At 44.0% G+C, this 18,234-nt stretch overlaps 2 long non-coding RNA genes across 2 annotated transcripts in view; both read right to left on the bottom strand.

Moving 5' to 3' along the window:
• Positions 1 to 5,789, bottom strand: part of LOC132208045 (uncharacterized) — a 122,542-nt gene extending 116,753 nt beyond the window's left edge. The window contains exons 1-2 of the long non-coding RNA XR_009444159.1: positions 5,733 to 5,789; positions 1,551 to 1,663 (exon numbers count right to left, since the gene is read on the bottom strand). This is a non-coding gene — a long non-coding RNA (uncharacterized LOC132208045). The remainder of the gene's footprint in view (positions 1 to 1,550; positions 1,664 to 5,732) is intronic.
• A 10-nt stretch (positions 5,790 to 5,799) lies between these two features.
• Positions 5,800 to 18,234, bottom strand: part of LOC132208046 (uncharacterized) — a 138,004-nt gene continuing 125,569 nt past the window's right edge. The window contains exons 4-6 of the long non-coding RNA XR_009444160.1: positions 14,763 to 14,924; positions 7,408 to 7,467; positions 5,800 to 5,897 (exon numbers count right to left, since the gene is read on the bottom strand). This is a non-coding gene — a long non-coding RNA (uncharacterized LOC132208046). The remainder of the gene's footprint in view (positions 5,898 to 7,407; positions 7,468 to 14,762; positions 14,925 to 18,234) is intronic.

The following is an 18,234-nucleotide window of genomic DNA, read 5'->3' on the forward strand; positions in this document are numbered from 1 at the left end:
TTTTGATTACATGTGTCTCCTCTATTCTATAAGATGCTGCAATAAACTCAAATTTGACGAATCATAATTCAACCACCATTACCGACAGAGTTAATTTCATCAAACAGATCCAATTAGAATTGTCACATTCCCAAATCCTGATTCAAGTTTTTCTAATTATGGGCCACGTGGTTAAGAAAAAAGACACTTAGAATCAGAGAGATGTACAGTCGGGAAACAGATCCTTTGGCCCAATTTGTCTATGTTGACCAGATATCCTAAATTAATTTAGTCCCATTTGCCAGCATTTGGCCCATATTCCTCTCAACCCATCCTATTCATATACCCATCCACATGCCTTTTAAACGTACAAGCCTCCACCACTTCCTCTGGCAGCTCACTCCATACATGCACCACTATGAAAAAAATCCGGTCCATTTTAAATCTTCCCTCTCTCATTTTTAACCTATTCCCTCCAGTTTTGGATTCCAGCAACCCGGGGAAAAGATCTTGGCTGTTCGCTCTATCCACATCCCTCGTAATTGTATAAACTTCTATATGGTCAGCCCTGAACTCCAAAGTTCCAAGAAATAGCTGCCTGTTCAAGCCCACGGTATACCTCCAACCTCCGATGCTCATAACATCCTTGTAGATCTTCTCTGAACCCTTTCAAGTTTACAACATACAAGAATACAGCGCAGAACAGGCCCTTCGGCCCTCAATGGTGCGCCGACATCCTTCCTCTCGCAAGGAGACCAAAATCGATTGCGGTATTCCAAAAGCAGCCGAACCAACGTCCTATATGGCTGCTAAGTGATCTCCCAACTCCTATTCTCAATGCACTGACCGATAAAGGCGAGCACACCAAATGTCTCCTTCATATCCTTTCTACCGGTGGCTGTACTTTGATGGAACTACGAAACTGCACTCCAGTGTCTCTTTATTAAGCAACACTCCCCACAACCTTCAGTGTATACCTGCTGCCCTGATTTGCCTGTCCAAAATGTAGCACCTCACATTTGTCTAACCTCAACACCATCTGCCATTCCTCAGTTTATTGGCCCTTGTCAATGTCCCATTGTATTCTGAGGTGACCTTCTTGGCTGGCTACTACACCTTCAATCATTGGGAAACTTACTAACCACACCTTCTATTTTCATATCCAAATCATTGCATCACTTCAACTCCCCCTCCCACTCCCTGAATGACATGTCCATCCTGGGCCTCTTCCAGTGTCACAACCACACCACCCAGAAACTGGAGGAGCAGCACCTCACATTCCGCCTCCGGAGCTTCCAACTCAATAGCCTCAATGTGGACTTGGCCACCCTCAAAATCTCCCCACCCGCCAGCCTCATCCCAAGACTAGTTCCTCCCCTCATCCCCGCCTCCATGACCTGTCCGCCTTCTCTCCCACCTATCCACTCCTCCCACCTCACTGACCTACTCCCACCACTGCTTGGAATTATTCTTCTTTTCACACTTCATCAGCTCGACGTTATTTCTAAAATCTATTCTCCAATTGTTGGAAAAAGTGAGATAAAGAGAAGTAAAAGAAGTTACATTCTTACCACTCGGGAAATCTCTGAATATTCTTCTGTTGAAAGGCCGCCAAGGAACGATGCAATTCTTTTGTCACAAACGCTGTGAGGGAGACATCTTTTTCGGTTCCACTAACTCCACCCTAAGGAAGACAAACCCATGTAACATATCTAGTGACTTAAAGCATACTCTATTGTTGCCCAAGGTGGAGAGCTGGATGAACACAGCAGGTCAAGCAGCATCAGAGAAGCAAGAAAGCTGATGTTTCGGGACGAGACCCGACTTCAGAAAATTGGCGCTGGAGAATCTGAGATAACAAGGTGTAGAGCCGGATGATACTGCTTGGCCTGCTGTGTTCATCCAGCTTTACACCTTCTTATCTCAGATTCTCCAGCATCTGCAGTTCCTACTACCTCGATTGTTGCCCTTTCACTTTACTGAACTAATATGAGCCAGTAGTTTTGTTTAGGCTCGTGTAATCTTACGGTTATTGGCCTGTACAAAATCCTGAATTAATTTTGATCGACTGACGGGAGGAGAGATGAATTTTATAGAAATTTTTGTTTTCTACCAATTTGCAGAGGGCATCGTGGGCGATTGAAGGACAGTGTTATTATCCTCCAGGTCTGTGGACTGCATCGTTACCAACTTGCCTATTTGCATATACATAAAATATTCATTATGTACCAATGAAACATAATAAACCAATATTGCGTACTAAAAACAACGCTCACATATCAATGGAAATTTAAATATTTATCATAGAGTTTTAAGGATTGAATTCAATGATACAAAGCAAAAACCAGTGAAGATGAGGGCAGTTGGTCAGCACTTTTGCCACTAAGTGGAGGTTGGCAATTTGAGGCCACCCAGGAACAAGCAAGCTCTGTCTAACTCCAAGGGCAGCACGGTGGCTCAGTGGTTAGCACTGCTGACTCACAGCGCCAGGGACCCAGGTTCGATCCCACCGTTGGACGATTTTCTGTGCGGAGTTTGTACATTCTGCCCATGCCTGCATGGGTTCCTGCTGGGTGCTCTGGTTTCCTCCCACAGTCCAAAGATGCGCAGGCTCAATGTATGGGCCATGCCAAACTTGCCCATTGTGTTTAGGGATGTGTAGATTAGGTGTGTTAGTCATGGGAAATGTAGGGTTACTGAGGAAAGGGTCGGGGGATGAGTCAGGGTGAGACGCTCTTTGGAGGGTGACCGTGGACTTCTTGGGTCAAAAGGGGCTTGTTTCCACACCGTAGGGATTCTATGATATGGAAGTATCTTTTGAAGTGGACATTCGTGGGTGTGCTATAACAGAGACCTTGAAATACTGCACAACAAATATTTGGAACTAGACTGTCAATTCAGACAGAGCATCAAAAAAGGTCATGGAAGTTGTCACTGATATAAAGCAGGATTGATGAAAATCCAGCAGGAAATGGTGTCAAAAGGCACAGTATCTTTTATTCATCTCCAGTTATTTTGTCCAAGGCACTGGATGCTGGCAGGATTGAAACATTTAAGAAATGCTTCACAAATCACATATAAGGACCTGCACATCTTTGAACAATGGGAGGAAACTGCAGCACCTGGCGGAAGCCCCTCGCAGACGCGGGGAGGACATGTCAATTCCACACAGATAGTTACCCAAGACTGGAATTTCAATTGGCTCCCCAGTGCATGAGCAGCTCTGACCACTGAGCAACTACCTTGCCCAGAAGGGGTTTTATAAGCGCATACATTATTTCCATTAAGACAGATCCAATCCTCTATGTCCAATCAAAATAACATATTGTAGATATCATGACAACAATCATAAATGATTTTGAATAAGTAAATCAAAAAACTTGAAATAGTTTCCAAGCCTAAATACTAGATATGTTGCAGTTAAGATGAATAGCACAACAACAGAAAGGCCATATTTTATGTGACCATCGGTAACACTTGAAAACTTGCAACAATTTGTCGCCAGTAGTGCTCTGAAGTGGCTTGATGGTGCACTCCTTCATTCACTGGAATGAAACTCCAAAGATCACAAATTGTCCTTCAATACCGTGTTTTAACAGTGACTGCATCAACCTGTGTTTATGCGCCTGACTGGAAACCCACACAACATGCATAAGCAAAAAAAAATCTAAGGTGATAGGAGAAAAAAATGTATGTATGCAACGTCTTTGAAAAGCAATTATTTGTAGCAGCTGCAAGCCCATAAGGAATCTCGTTTCGCAGATTATATTCATTTGCACTGCAGGTCATGCCAGTCAGAATCAGTTTTCGTTTCATGACAGATAACTAAAATGTCCATTACAATGAACTTTGGTTGATCAGAAGATTTTAAGTATGGGCTATGTCTTGTGTGAGCTGATGGCATTAGGGGATGGAGAAGGTACATGCACTGCTGGCATCTTGACACCATTGAATGAGCAAGCGTGGACGCAAAGGTTGTAACAGGTAACAATTGGACAGGCAATATCTTTTGAGCTCCTTCCCAGCAGGCCTGTAATACTCTAAAGCTGTGCTAGACCCTCACTTCCTCCACCTTACGTACGCTGCCTTTTCTTTTTGACAAGAAGCACCTCTGTACCCGTCATCCAAGGCTCCTTAATCTTACCCCTTCTACCCTGTCTCAGAGGAACAAATTTATACATCACTCGCAACAACTGCTCCTTGAACAGCCTCCACATGTCTGCTGCGCCCTTTCTGTGGAACAAATGCTCCCAATCTGTACTTCCCAACTCCTGTCTGACAGCATCATAGTTTCCTTGACCCCAGTGAAATATCTTCCCCTGGTAACTGCTCCTTTCCCTTTCCATGGCGATGGTAAATGGGAGGCTCTTGCGGTCACTGTCGCCAAAGTGTTCTCCCACCACGAGATCTGACACGTGTCCTGGCTCATCCCCAGCACCAAATCCAAAATGGCCTCCTGCCTCGTCGGCCTGTCCACATACTGAGTCAGGAAACCCTCCTGAACACACCTGACAAAAACGGCTCCATCCAAACCATCTGCACTAAGGAGGTTTCAATCTATATTGGGAAAGTTGAAGTCACCCACAACAACAACCCTGATACGTTTGCACTTTTCAACAATCTGCCGGCCAATGAGTTCTTCGATCTCCCAACTGCTATTTGGGGTCTGTAGAAAACCCCCAGTGAAGTGACTGCTGCCTTGCTGTTCCGAACTTCCACCCACACTGACTCAGTCGACAAACCTTCCTTGGCAACCTCAGCCCATACAACCGCAGTAGACGAGTCCTCAAAGGTTCTTTCAGCCGCCGTTGTACTGTCCTTGACCAACAAAGCCACACCTCCCCCTCTTTTACCACCTTCCCAGACCTTAATGAAAGATCTAAACCCGAGAACCTGCAACATCCATTTCTGACCCTGCTCTATCCATGCCTCCGAAATGGCCACAACATCGAAGTCCCAGGTACCTATCCAAGCTGCAAGCTCACCTACATTATTCCGGATACTCCCGGCATTAAAGTCGTCACACTTCAATCCAGCTTGCTGTCTGCCAGCACACTTCTGTGACAGTGAGGTCCTGACCATGTCCACCCTATGCTCATCCTCCTGTGTACTAGGACTACACCTCAGTTTCCCATCCCCCTTCTGAGCTCGTTTAAATCCAACCGAATGGCACGAGCCAATTTCCCACTTAGGATATTCGTGACATCACAGACCCTGGCACCTGGTAGGCAACACACCAATCGTGAGTCTCTTTCGTTCCCGGCAAATCTTCTATCAGTGCCTCTAACTATTGAGTCCCCAATGACTATCACTCTCTTCCTATCCCCGCTTCCCTTCTGTGCAAGAGGGACAGACTCTGTGCCAGAGACCTGCACCCTACTGCATACCCCTGCTAAGTCATCCCCCGGAACAGTATCCAAAATGGTATAGTTGTTTTTCAGGGGAGCTACTGCAGGGGATTTCAGGGGAACGACCACAGGGGAAGGTTAGTCAAGCTACACCGAGTAAACGTGCATTTTTGGCTGAAGAAACATGTGTTTCAATGTGAGCTAATGGAAGAAGCCATGGAGTCAATGCTAAACATTTCGACAATAAGACAACCATTCTTGAAAGCAGCAGACAGCGTGAAAAAGAAATGAGCTGCTTTAATATCCACTTAAAATTTATGTGGAATATCAGATGGAATTTTCTTATTGACTCCATTGTGCAATCATGTCAATCTAAAAATGTTAATTGCATTAATTAATACTAACCAGAAACGGACTTTGTAGTAAATGGTTTGACGATTTTCTGTATCTGGAACATCCCTTTTCCTTCTCGAACGAAGATCGTACCAACCTATGGTACCAAACTGTGAGTCAAACGGATGGGACACATAATCTTTAAATTCCTCATCAAAACAGTCTCATCGTATGGTTCTGTGCAATAAAAGAGAAAGAATAAACATGTTTCCCACAATTTTGCTGATGTTTACGAACAGAACGCTCAAATTCAAAAAGTTTGGGCTGGCATGTCTGCTTCCTCCAGCCTGTTTAAACTGTTCCATTCAATGTGAAATTTGTGCTAAGTTTTAGCACACAGGTCTATGTGATCTGCGCCACCACCTTCTATTAGTCATACATGCTTTCCCCCTCTTCCTGTAATACATTCCTTGAAGTGTTCAATGAGATTTTGATTTTAAATCTTATTGTCATATTCTTTTGATTCTCAAGCATCAATGAATCTGATGTTGCCGCCATTCCATGCAGTGCACAGCACGTCAAACAGGAGTCTTACTGTTGCCATGAGCACTGAGGTAGTATGGGGTCACAACTGTCTCATAGTTCGGAATGAAATTCTACATATAGGGCTATGAAGAGTCATGCAGTTAATTTTATTTGACATGCTATTTCTTTTCTTCACAAATATGCTGGATTTAAAGTGATCTTCACACTCATTTAAAATGAATTCAATATCCAACCATCTGTAAAACTAGCATATCCAAATTTTAATTTGAGTTCAGTGTTACACAAATATATGACTTTTTTAAAAATTATGTTCGAGTCAACATTAACATTTCATTCCCTGACAGCGGGTGAACTTACTTTTAAACTCCAATTTTCCTTCGGTATTAATGGAGAGATGAGCCTTTTTGCAAGCACCGAAAGTCTCCACCAGTTTAAGCTAAAACTTGCGAAACTGTAAGTTTCACAAATATGTTCCTATTAAACACTAATTCCTATTGAAGCAGTATGAGCTAAATTCATTCAACTGGACAGCAAAAACGGTCAAGATTTTAAAAGCAAGCAACTATTTTGAAGTCACTCTTCGACCTAAATTCCATCTTGGTGTGTGAGAGTCCATAGGTTCCTCACTCTCAACAAACCATTCAACTGTCATGCAATTACTGAAACACACAGACAAAAAACATCAACGTTAACAGTCACTAAGATTTTGAGAGTGATTTGGAATTCGTACTCAATACCCCCTGGGGAAAATCTGTTCCAATCTGGATAGTACTCACTTATTACCATCCCACCTACCTTCCCCAGCACCTCCTCCCCCTCCACGCTATTTGTTTCTGAGCTCCCTTCCACCCTCCATTTCTCAGGAAGGGTCCTGACCCAAAACCTCAACTTTCTTGAGCCTCTGATGCTGCCTGCCCTGCTGTGTTCCTCCAGCTCCACAATGTGTTATCTCAGACACCAACATTGGCAGTTCTTACTATCTGGATAACTCATTCTCACCTTGTAACAAGTGATTTATACTCATTATCTTTTCAGATTACGCATGTACATGTATATACATAAATATACATATCACACTTTTATGCCTGAACCACTAACCTAGAGGATATTTTAAAAGAGTCTCTTCATATCTGCATGAAAGAGAAGTCATCAAGGTCATAACTTTCATTTTAGGAATAACTCGAACATTCAAAGTACTCACAGTCAGTGTCCCATTTACTTGACCAGTCAATTTGATGTGAATCTTTCTTCCAAGTGGAAACTATAACAGCAATTATATTTGAGAATCAAACTCTTCATTGCATCACCAATATTTCCTTGTCTGTTTGAAACATAAGATAATGAAATAATCATGGACAGATTGGCCAACAGTGTAATTTAATGTGTGTTATGGCAACTCAAAATCACAACCATTGAAGTGATCTTTAAAAAGCTGTTGTTATACAACAGAGCACTTTTTGAGATGCAGTGATGAACATACTTCCTGAGATGCAAATAATATATGCCAAATTAATTCCAAAGAATACCTTTACAATGAAAAAGAAGCTAAAAATCTCTTTACATTGCGAAGCTTGACAGATTGCTATTAGTCAATGGAAATCGTTCAGAACAATTATTTATTCCCAGATGAAAAGGAAGTGTATACATTTCATGACAACAAAATGTGAGGCTGGATGAACACAGCAGGCCAAGCAGCATCTCAGGAGCACTTTTGTCCTCCTGAGATGCTGCTTGGCCTGCTGTGTTCATCCAGCCTCACATTTTGTTGTCTTGGATTCTCCAGCATCTGCAGTTCCCATTATCTCGTATACATTTCATTTTCACATCTTATCCAAGAGAGAAAAAAAAAACACCTTCATGAATGCATTGTCAAACAAGAAGACTCACAAAAAAAGCCATTTGGCCCATTGAATATTCCTCCATCATTCGGTGAGATCATGGTTGATCTCATTACATTTATCATGACACAGCACTTCCACCAAACCCTCCTTATAGCTAATACATTCCGATCCAAGTAACATCCCGGTAAATCTCTGTTTCTGGGCCATGCCTTGTCTTTCTAAATATTTTTTCAGTCATCTGCAAATTTAGCCACAGCACATGCACCTCTTTCCTCCAAGTCATTAATAAACAAGCACAAGAGCTGTGGTTCCTTCAGCGCGACCTCATTTCTTACTGACAAGCCAACCCTGGCATCTCTGTCCATTTGTATCGGAGATAATGGGAACTGCAGATGCTTCAGAATCCAAGATAACAAAGTGTGGATCAGGATGAACACACAGAAGTAGAAGGGTCTCGGCACAAAACGTCAGCTTTTACGCTCCTGAGATGCTGCTTGGCCTGCTGTGCTCATCCAGCTCCACACTTTGTTATCTCTGCCCATTTGCCTGTTCTTTCTATCGGACATGAATCATTGGCTATTTCGTTCCCAACACTTATCCCCTAACAACCACCTCTCTGTGATACCCAGAGTGATGTATCTGTCAATTTCAATCTGCACCACAAAGTCATTCACTTTGTTTCATACACTCCCTGCAATTCAATACAAGATCTTCAGTCTGGCATTTACAGCCACCCTTCTTATCTGCTGCAGCTGAAGTGAGACTCCTGACCATTTCCATACTTTTTGTCCTATTACTTGCTCTGGAAACTTTGCTGAGCACTTACCAGCTTCTAACTTTTTCCACAATTTTCCATGCAACTGAGCTCACCCACTCCACACTTTTTATTTTTACGCCCTAGCCCCAGACCTAGCTCTGTATTTTGCGAGGATACTTGTCCCAATATGATTCTCGTCGAGCCTATAACACCAGAACGACTCCCTCCTTCCCCATACCCATGCCAATGTCCCATGAATTCAAACACATTTCTGCCATGCCACCATTTGAACAATGTACATCTATAATTATGTTCACACCGTGCCAAATTGCTCAGATAATAATCCAGAGATTATTACCATTCTGGTTCTGCTTTCTCACCTCAGCACCTCGGTGCTCATAATCCCTCAGGAGAACCTCTTTCCTCTTTCTTCCATATCAATGGTACCTGTGTGGACCACGATAGCTGGATTTCTACTCCTCCCACTTCAAGTTCCTTTGTAGCCGAGATGGAATCTCCTGAACCTGGGCACCAGGCAGGCAACACTACTTTCGAGACTCTCGATCCTGGTCACAACGAACAGTGTTCATTCCCCTAACTATACTACCTCTGATTATAACTACATTTCACTTTTTATCCCCTCCTGAATGTCCCACCTATACCACAGTGCTACAGTCAGTTTACTCATCTTCCCTATACCCTGCACTCTCATCCACACAGGAAGAAAGAATCTCAAACCTGTTCGATAAGATCAAAGGCCAAGGTTCCTTCTGCACTACATCCTGGATCCTTCCACCTGCCCTGTTCTTTGTCATTGGCCACTGACCGAGTTTCAGCTAGTTAATCTAAGGTGTGTGACTGCCTCCTGAAGCACAGCATTCCCTGGTAACTCTGCCCCACATGATTTGTTGATTGGTCAAAACTGAGATTCCAGTTCATCAGACGTAAGCTGGAGTATGGGGCCTGACCACTCGCCCGTCATGTAGGTACAAATCATCATCTGGCCTGGCATCTCCATTTCAATTACTTCGATCTTAATTTGATTTGAAAACATTCTGGTCTTTTAGTTTGTAGCCTGTAAATATTTCTCCGATTTACTTGCAATCTGAAAGCTACCGATAATAGATTCTTAAACCAGTAGCGATCACCAACCAATGAACCTGGTTCACCCTCTCGGTCCCTGATTCTGGCTTCAATTCACCCTGTCTCAAAAAAAAATGCTTATGAACTATCAGGCAAAAAAAGCAAGCAAATGGCACCTCTTACACTCTGCACTGACTTACCGCATTGCCACCAAGTTCCCCAAAATATATATTCATTTGGTGCATTTCACTCGAGATGTGATCTCTTCTTCCCGAACATGCAAAGCATACTGATCCATAGCAATATACTACCTTCAAAACCTCAGCTCTTAGCTTATTACTTTTGTGTACATTCTCAATGCTTTCTCCAAGTCCAAACACAACACATTTACTGGTTTTCCTCTGTTAATTCTCCTCCCAAAACTTCCTCCAAAAACCCAAACAAATTAGCCAGACATAATTTCTCTTTCATCAGGCTATGGTGATTCTGTTTGATTAGATTATGATTTTCCAAATGTCCTGCTATTATTTTCTTCATAGTTGATTGCCACACATTTCCAACAATATTAGACTGGTTCGGTTGTAGTTATCTTCTTTTTGCCTCTCTCCTTTTTAAATAGGGACATCACATCAGCATTTTTCCAGCCCTCAGATGCTTCTCGAGAATCTGAAACTTTTTGGGAAATTACAGTCAATGCATATACCGACTCTGAAGCTCATTGTTTAGAATCTTAGAAAGTCAACCATCACGGCGAAGAGTCCAATCTGCTTTCACTCCATTAGATTGTCTACTACAACTTCTCTCATGGTAGTGATGGTGTGGTAGTGATGTGTTTAATTCCTCCCTGTATTCTTTAGTAATAAGGGGATCCTTGAAGTATCTTCCACTGTAAAGGCTACCCTTTTCACATTGTCGTTGTTCCTTGATTTAAAAATTAACCTGGCCATCTCAGCCGAGCATATAATTAATGGCATTACCTCTAAAACCTTCTCTGCGAAAGTGTTCAATAGATTGCTACAACCTGAAAGAAGTAATTCTTCCCCTAAATTAATTGGCAACCAATTTGAAAATGTGGCCTCTGGTCGTAAAATCTTTCACAATATTAAGGAAGTGCTGCACTGTCACTTGAGGCCCCAAACCCCACCTCTTCCTCCGGTACATGGATGACTGTAACGGTGCCGCCTCTTGCTCCCCAGAGGAGCTCAAACAGTTCATCCACTTCACCAACACCTTCCACCCCAACCTTCAGTTCACCTGGGCCATCTCCAGCACATCCCTCACCTTCCTGGACCTCTCAGTCTCCATTTCAGGTAACCAGCTTGTAACTGATGTCCATTTCAAGCCCACCGACTCCCACAGCTACCTAGAATACACCTCCTCCCACCCACCATCCTGCAAAAATTCCATCCCCTATTCCCAATGCCTCCGCCTCCGCCGCTTCTGCTCCCACGATAAGACATTCCACTCCCGCACATCCCAGATGTCCAAGTTCTTCAAGGACCGCAACTTGCCCCCCACAGTGATCGAGAACGCCCTTGACCGCATCTCCCATATTTCCCGCAACACATCCCTCACACCCCGCCCCCACCACAACCGCCCCAAGAGGATCTCCCTCGTTCTCACACACCACCCCACCAACCTCCGGATACAACGCATCATCCTCTGACACTTCCGCCATCTACAATCCGACCTCACCACCCAAGACATTTTTCCATCCCCACCCCTGTCTGCTTTCCGGAGAGACCACTCTCTCCGTGACTCCCTTGTTCGCTCCACACTGCCCTCCAACCCCACCACACCCGACACTTTCCCCTGCAACCGCAGGAAATGCTACACTTGCCCCCACACCACCTCCCTCACCCCTATCCCAGGCCCCAAGATGACATTCCACATTAAGCAGAGGTTCATCTGTACATCTGCCAATGTGGTATACTGCATCCACTGTACCCGGTGTGGTTTCCTCAACATTGGGGAAACCAAGCGGAGGCTTGGGGACCGCTTTGCAGAACACCTCCGCTCAGTTCGCAACAAACAACTGCACCTCCCAGTCGCAAACCATTTCCACTCCCCCTCCCATTCTTTAGATGACATGGCCATCATGGGCCTCCTGCAGTGCCACAATGATGCCACCCCAAGGTTGCAGGAACAGCAACTCATATTCCGCCTGGGAACCCTGCAGCATAATGGTATCAACGTGGACTTCACCAGTTTCAAAATCTCTCCCACCACATCCCTAAACCAGCCCAATTCGTCCCCTCCCCCCACTGCACCACACAACCAGCCCAGCTCTTCCCCTTCACCCACTGCATCCCAAAACCAGTCCAACCTGTCTCTGCCTCCCTAATCTGTTCTTCCTCTCACCCATCCCTTCTCCCACCCCTAGCCGCACCCCCATCTACCTACTAACCTCATCCCACCTCCTTGACCTGTCCGTCTTCCCTGGACTGACCTATCCCCTCCCTACCTCCCCACCTATCCTCTCTCCACCTATCTTCTTTTCTCTCCATCTTCAGTCCGCCTCCCCCTCTCTCCCTATTTATTCCAGAACCCTCACCCCATCCCCCTCTCTGATGAAGGGTCTAGGCCCGAAACGTCAGCTTTTGTGCTCCTGAGATGCTGCTTGGCCTGCTGTGTTCATCCAGCCTCACATTTTGTCATCTTGGATTCTCCAGCATCTGCAGTTCCCATTATCTATGGTGATTCTGTTTGATTAGATTCTGATTTTCCAAATGCCCTGCTATTATTTTCTTCATAGTTGATTGCCACATATTTCCAACAATTGATGTTACGTTGTTTCGGTTGTAGTTATCTTCTTTTTGCCTCTCTCCTTTTTAAATAGGTATGTCACATCGGCAGTTTTCCAGCCCTCAGATGCTTCTCTGGAATCTAAACCTTTTTGGGAAATTACAATCAACGCAGACACCGACTCTGAAGCTCATTGTTGAGAATCTTAGAAAGTCAACCATCACGGCAAAGAGTCTAATCTGCTTTCACTCCATTAGATTGTCTACTGCTACTTCTCTAATGGTAGTGATGGAGTGGTAGTGATGTGTTTAATTCCTCCCTGTATTCTTTAGTAATAAGCGGATCCTTGAAGTATCTTCCACTGTAAAGACTACCCCTTTCTCATTATCACTGATAATGGGAAGCTCAGATGCTGGAGAATCCAAGATAACAAAGTGTGAAGCTGGATGAACACAGCAGGCCAAGCAGCATCTCAGGAGCACAAAAGCTGACGTTTCAGGCCGAGACCCTTTTCTCATTATCATTGTTTCTTGATTTAAAAATTAACCTGGCCGTTACAGCCTAGCATATGATTAATGGCATTACCTCTAAAACCTTCTTGGCTAAAGTGTTCAATAGAGTGCTACAACCTGAAAGAAGTAATTCTTCCCTGAATTAATAGGCAACCAATTTGAAAATGTGGCCTCTGGTTGTAAAATCTTTCACAAATGGGAGTAATCTCTACGGATATACACGATCAAGCCTCTTTAGAATCTTACATGTTGAAAAAATAAGATTTTTTCAATCTTATAAACGCCAATGAACGTAGTCCCAGCCTGCCCAACTTTCCTAAGCATAGCAATCCCCTACGCCATTTCCGAAATCAACCCAGTCAACATGAGGTGTATGGCATCCGCGGCATTCGCTCTGTGGCCGTACATGACTTGTCAGTTACCATCCTGCTGCTACGACTCTACTTCTATTTACGATGCAGTCCTCTGTCCATCCGAACAAACTACCCTTGAACACATGGGCTCTTTTCATCTGAGACACCTTATGAGCTGTACCTTATCAAATGCTTTGTTGAAATCTCAATGTACTACATCAACTGGTGGTCCTTCATCAGTAATGTTTGTTTCCTTCTCAAAGCACTGTAGCAAGTTTGTCAAGTATTATTTCCCCTTTAGAAAAGGATGTTAACTCTGTAGGATGTTATAGCACACTAAGTACCCTGTTATTTCATCTTTCATTGCCGGCATGAACATCTTCCCAGGTTGACCTAAATTGGCAATACTGGCTTGCTATTTTGTTGAAGTATCTTTGTAATAATGGTGTTATGTTCACAATCTTTCAATCCTCTGAGAATTTTCCACAATCTAAGGATTCTTGGAAGATTATCATCAGTGCCTCCATTGTATCTGTAGCTGCATTGTTCAACATGAGAGGATACAACTCATGATACCCCTTGGATATTTTCTCTACTGATTGGAGTCATGTTTGGAATTCTGTGCAGTGACATTCACTTTTAACAGTTTGCTAAATACTACCAGGAACAGAAATTGTCATCCAGCTGCAACTAAACTAAAGCTTTCAGCACAGAAGGAAGTCTTTCAATTCATTATGAACCTAATAACTCATGTAAAGGGCAATACAATTTGCCTCAGTCCATAAATGTTCTTCCTCCAACATCCTGAGATGCATCATCTGTGTTTCTTCAAATTTACCACAGATTCTGTTTCAATCATCCTTTCAGCAATACGCATGACAACAATTCGGCATTCTTAGTCCCCCTGTAGCCTCCGTTGCACACGTGCATTGTTAGATGATTATTTATTTGTGTGCCTGCTTTTTTGCTCGAATGGATAAAGGTAAATTTCTGTTCTTTTGTCATCAGAGCTATTGCCTCCTCACTCTCATCTTCCTTGTTTTATCCTGTGCTGGAATATTTAATTTGTTGACATATCTGAAATATGTGGTTGAATGGATTGGGTTTTGTAACATTGCATTCCCCATAGACCATCTACCGATACTGTTGCTTGTTCTAACAGTTATTATCTTGCAGAGTGGAAAATGCAGTTTGAAAGCAATGGAACATTATCGATGAACAAGTTGATGCATAAATTGCTGCGATCTTCCAAACTACAAACTCACCTTCAATTCTTTCTCGGTCAGAGCATTGTGCCGGCGCAAATGAATCGTGTTCTCAATGGGACTTCCAAAACCATGGAATTGAATTTGCATGTTGATTTCTTCTTCCCTCTTCAGAAATGCAAAGTAGTATCGTGATGAAGCTTCCAAGGCGATGATTGTGTCCTTCAATGAACGGAAAAGTGACTCTTAGATTCATGGAAATATTTCACTACTTCGAGACATGAAAGGAAAACATTCTCCCTACATATGACCCAGTCTCATTTTATCGTATCTTTCTGATTTTACATGCCACGGGATAATCATTGCAGTGCTACAGAAATGTTGATCATGGAAATTTATCACTGTTTTCATAAATAATGGCAAATTTTCAACATCTTGCAATTGTATGAAGGCTCAGTCTCATCACAACTCGCCTGCTGCACAAAGACATTCTTGCACTGCTTTGAATGTTAGGGCTGAAACAAAACACAATCATGACACAAATGCATCAACACCCCACTTTCAACAGGATCTGATATCCTTGCCAGGCACTGGAGGGGTTGCGGAGACTGGTGAGTGGATAAAGTCGTTCCTCTGTTCAAGCAGGAAAACAGGGACTTTCCAGGAAACTACAGACTGGTGAGTGTCTCATGTCTCAAAGGTATGGGCTAATAAGGGACAGCCAGCATGGCATTATGCGGGGCAGGTTATGTCTTACCAAGTCAGTTGAAGTTTTCAAGGAGGTGACAAGGGTGATCAATTAGGGCAGAACAGTTGATAACATATACATGGATTTTACGAAGGTTTTCAACAAGGTCCCTCATGGTATGCTCATCCAGAAGATTAAGATCCATGAGATCCGTGGTGACTTGGCCTGCCCATATAAGGCAGACGGTAGCGGTGGAAGGCTAACAAAGAGAACACAGCAGGCCAGGCAGCATCAACAATGTCAGCTTTCCTGTTCCTCTGATGCAGCCTGACCTGCTGCGTTCCTCCAGCTCCACACTTGGTTATCTCTGATTCCAGCATCTACAGTTCTTGCCGTCTCAGTGGTGGAAAGCTGTTTTTCTGGCTGCAGCTCAGTGACGAGTGGTGTTCCGCATCGATGTGACTTCTGCTGTTTGTGATATATGTAAATGACTTGGTTGCAAATGTAGATGGGGGATTCGTAAGTTTGCAGATGATATAAGGACCAGTGGACTTGTGGACAGCATGGAAGGTTGTCAAAGGACACAGCAAGATACAGACCAATTGCAAACACGAGCGGAGAAATGGCCGATGGAATTTAATCTGGGCAGGCATGAGGTGTTGCATTTTAGGAGACCAAGTGTTAAGGAAAGGGATACACAGTTAATGGCAGGACCCCAAACAGCAGTGATGTCCAGAGGGATCTTGGGGTCCTAGACCATAACTCCCTGACAGTAGCCACACAAGTAGATAGGGTGGTCAAGAAGGCATATCGCATGCTTGCCTTTATTCATAGGGGAACTCAGTGCAAGAGTCAGGATGTCACATTGCAGCTTTACAAGACTTTGGTGAGACCACACAGAGTATTGCATTCAATTCTGGCCGCCACATTACACTAAGGACGTGCAGGCTTTGGACAGGGTGCAGAAGAGATTTAACAGCATGCTGACTGGAATAGAGGGTATGAACGAGAGGGAGAAGCTGGAAAAACTCTTCGTTTTCTCTGGAGCAGTAGAAGCTGAGGGCAGGCTTGATAGAAGTCTACAAAATTAGGAGATACATAAATACAGCTAACGGTCAGAAAATTTCTCCCCCGGAGTTGAAGTGTCCACTATTAGGGGGCATGCATTTAAGCTGAGAGGGGGGAAGTTCAAAAGAGATGTGAGGGGCAAATATTTCACACTGAGCATGTTAAAAGTGTGGAATATATTGCCCGGGGTGGTAGTGGATGCAGATACGATGAAAGCATTTAAAAGGGACTTTTAGTTAAGTGCACGAATATGCAAGGAATGGAGGACTATGGATCAAGGACAGGCAGAAGGGATTATTTCATTTGTTGTCATGTTTGGCCCAACATGGTGGGCCAAAGGGCACATTCCTGTTGCTGTCGTGTTCCAAGTTTTATGCTCACCTGTGTCATGATTGCAAAAAGTAGGATTGGGAAGAATTTTTGAGAAGCGTTTGTGAACATTATTTCATGTAAGGACAAATGGGATAAGGATCAGGTGACACAGCACAAACAGATTTTGGAGCCCATGATGAATCATAGGGACCTCACAAGCACCAATGATCAGAGGGATCTCAGGATCTTGATGTGCATGCCTGTTGATCCCCCAATGTAATGGACCAGGTCGTTGAAGTGGTTTGGAAGGCAGATTGGATACTTGTCTTTATTAGACTTAATATTAAGTGGTAGAGTTTCAGAATAGGCAGGGTATGTACAACACTGTTGGGCCGAACCAACATTAAGTCAACGATGAGAAAATACAGTGAGACTTGGACAACGATCAGGCTTGGCCTGATAAAGGATAAGTTACATTTGCACCATACAAGTGCTAAGCTGCAATCAGCTCCAACAAGAGAGAATATGACCATATCAAAAAAATTCCATGTCCTTACCCTCACATCATCGTTACATTTATTTTTTTTTGATGTGTAAGTGCAATCCAAGCCATGCAAGGCTACGGGCCAGGTGTTGGAAATGAGGTCAGAACAATTCAGTGCTTGTTCTTGACTGTCACAGAATCTGTCAGCTTATAATGTATTTCTCCTGTATTGTAGACTACTGAGGTGCTTGGCTATCCACTAAACCAAGGTTAACACTGATCTAAAACTAAACTGGGTCAGTTATATAATCAGCAGTAGCCAGGTCCATAGTACAAACCACCCTGCTGTGGGACAGAGTAAGGCAAATCCAAGTGAGCGAACGTGGTTGGAGACTCATTCGTTGGGGGCATAGATTCTGTCGCCACATTTGAGACACCAGGGCTGCGTGTTGCTTCCCTGGTGCCAAGGTCAAGGACATCTCTGATTGGTTGCAACAAATTCTTAAAGGGGAGGGTGAGCAGCCAGAGGCCACGGGGCACGTTGGTACCAATGACATAGGCCGAAAGAGGGATGACATCCTGCGGACTATGTGCAAGGAGTTAGCAAAGAGGCTGAAAGGCAGGACCCAGAGGGTAATAATTTATGGGTTGCCATGAGTGCCACATCTTAGTGAGCTAAGTCATAGAAAGATAGGTGAGATGAATGCATGGTTAAGGAGCTGGCACAGGGGGCAGGGTTTCCGGTTCATGGATAATTGGGACCGTTTCTGAGCAAGGGGTGACCTGTCTAAGAGGGATGGGAGGCAAGACGCTGTGAGCGGGTCAGGACAGAGGGGGCAAGTCGTTGTGAGCGGGTTACGACGAAGGGAACAAGTGCCTGTGAGCAGATCAGGAAGGAGGGGCAAGTCGCTGTGAGCAGGTCAGGGCTGCGGGGGCAAGTCCCTGTCAGCGGGACAGGTCTGCGGGGGCCAGTCCCTGTC

This window comes from Stegostoma tigrinum, unplaced genomic scaffold, assembly GCF_030684315.1.
Source record: "Stegostoma tigrinum isolate sSteTig4 unplaced genomic scaffold, sSteTig4.hap1 scaffold_264, whole genome shotgun sequence".
NCBI lineage: Eukaryota > Metazoa > Chordata > Chondrichthyes > Orectolobiformes > Stegostomatidae > Stegostoma > Stegostoma tigrinum.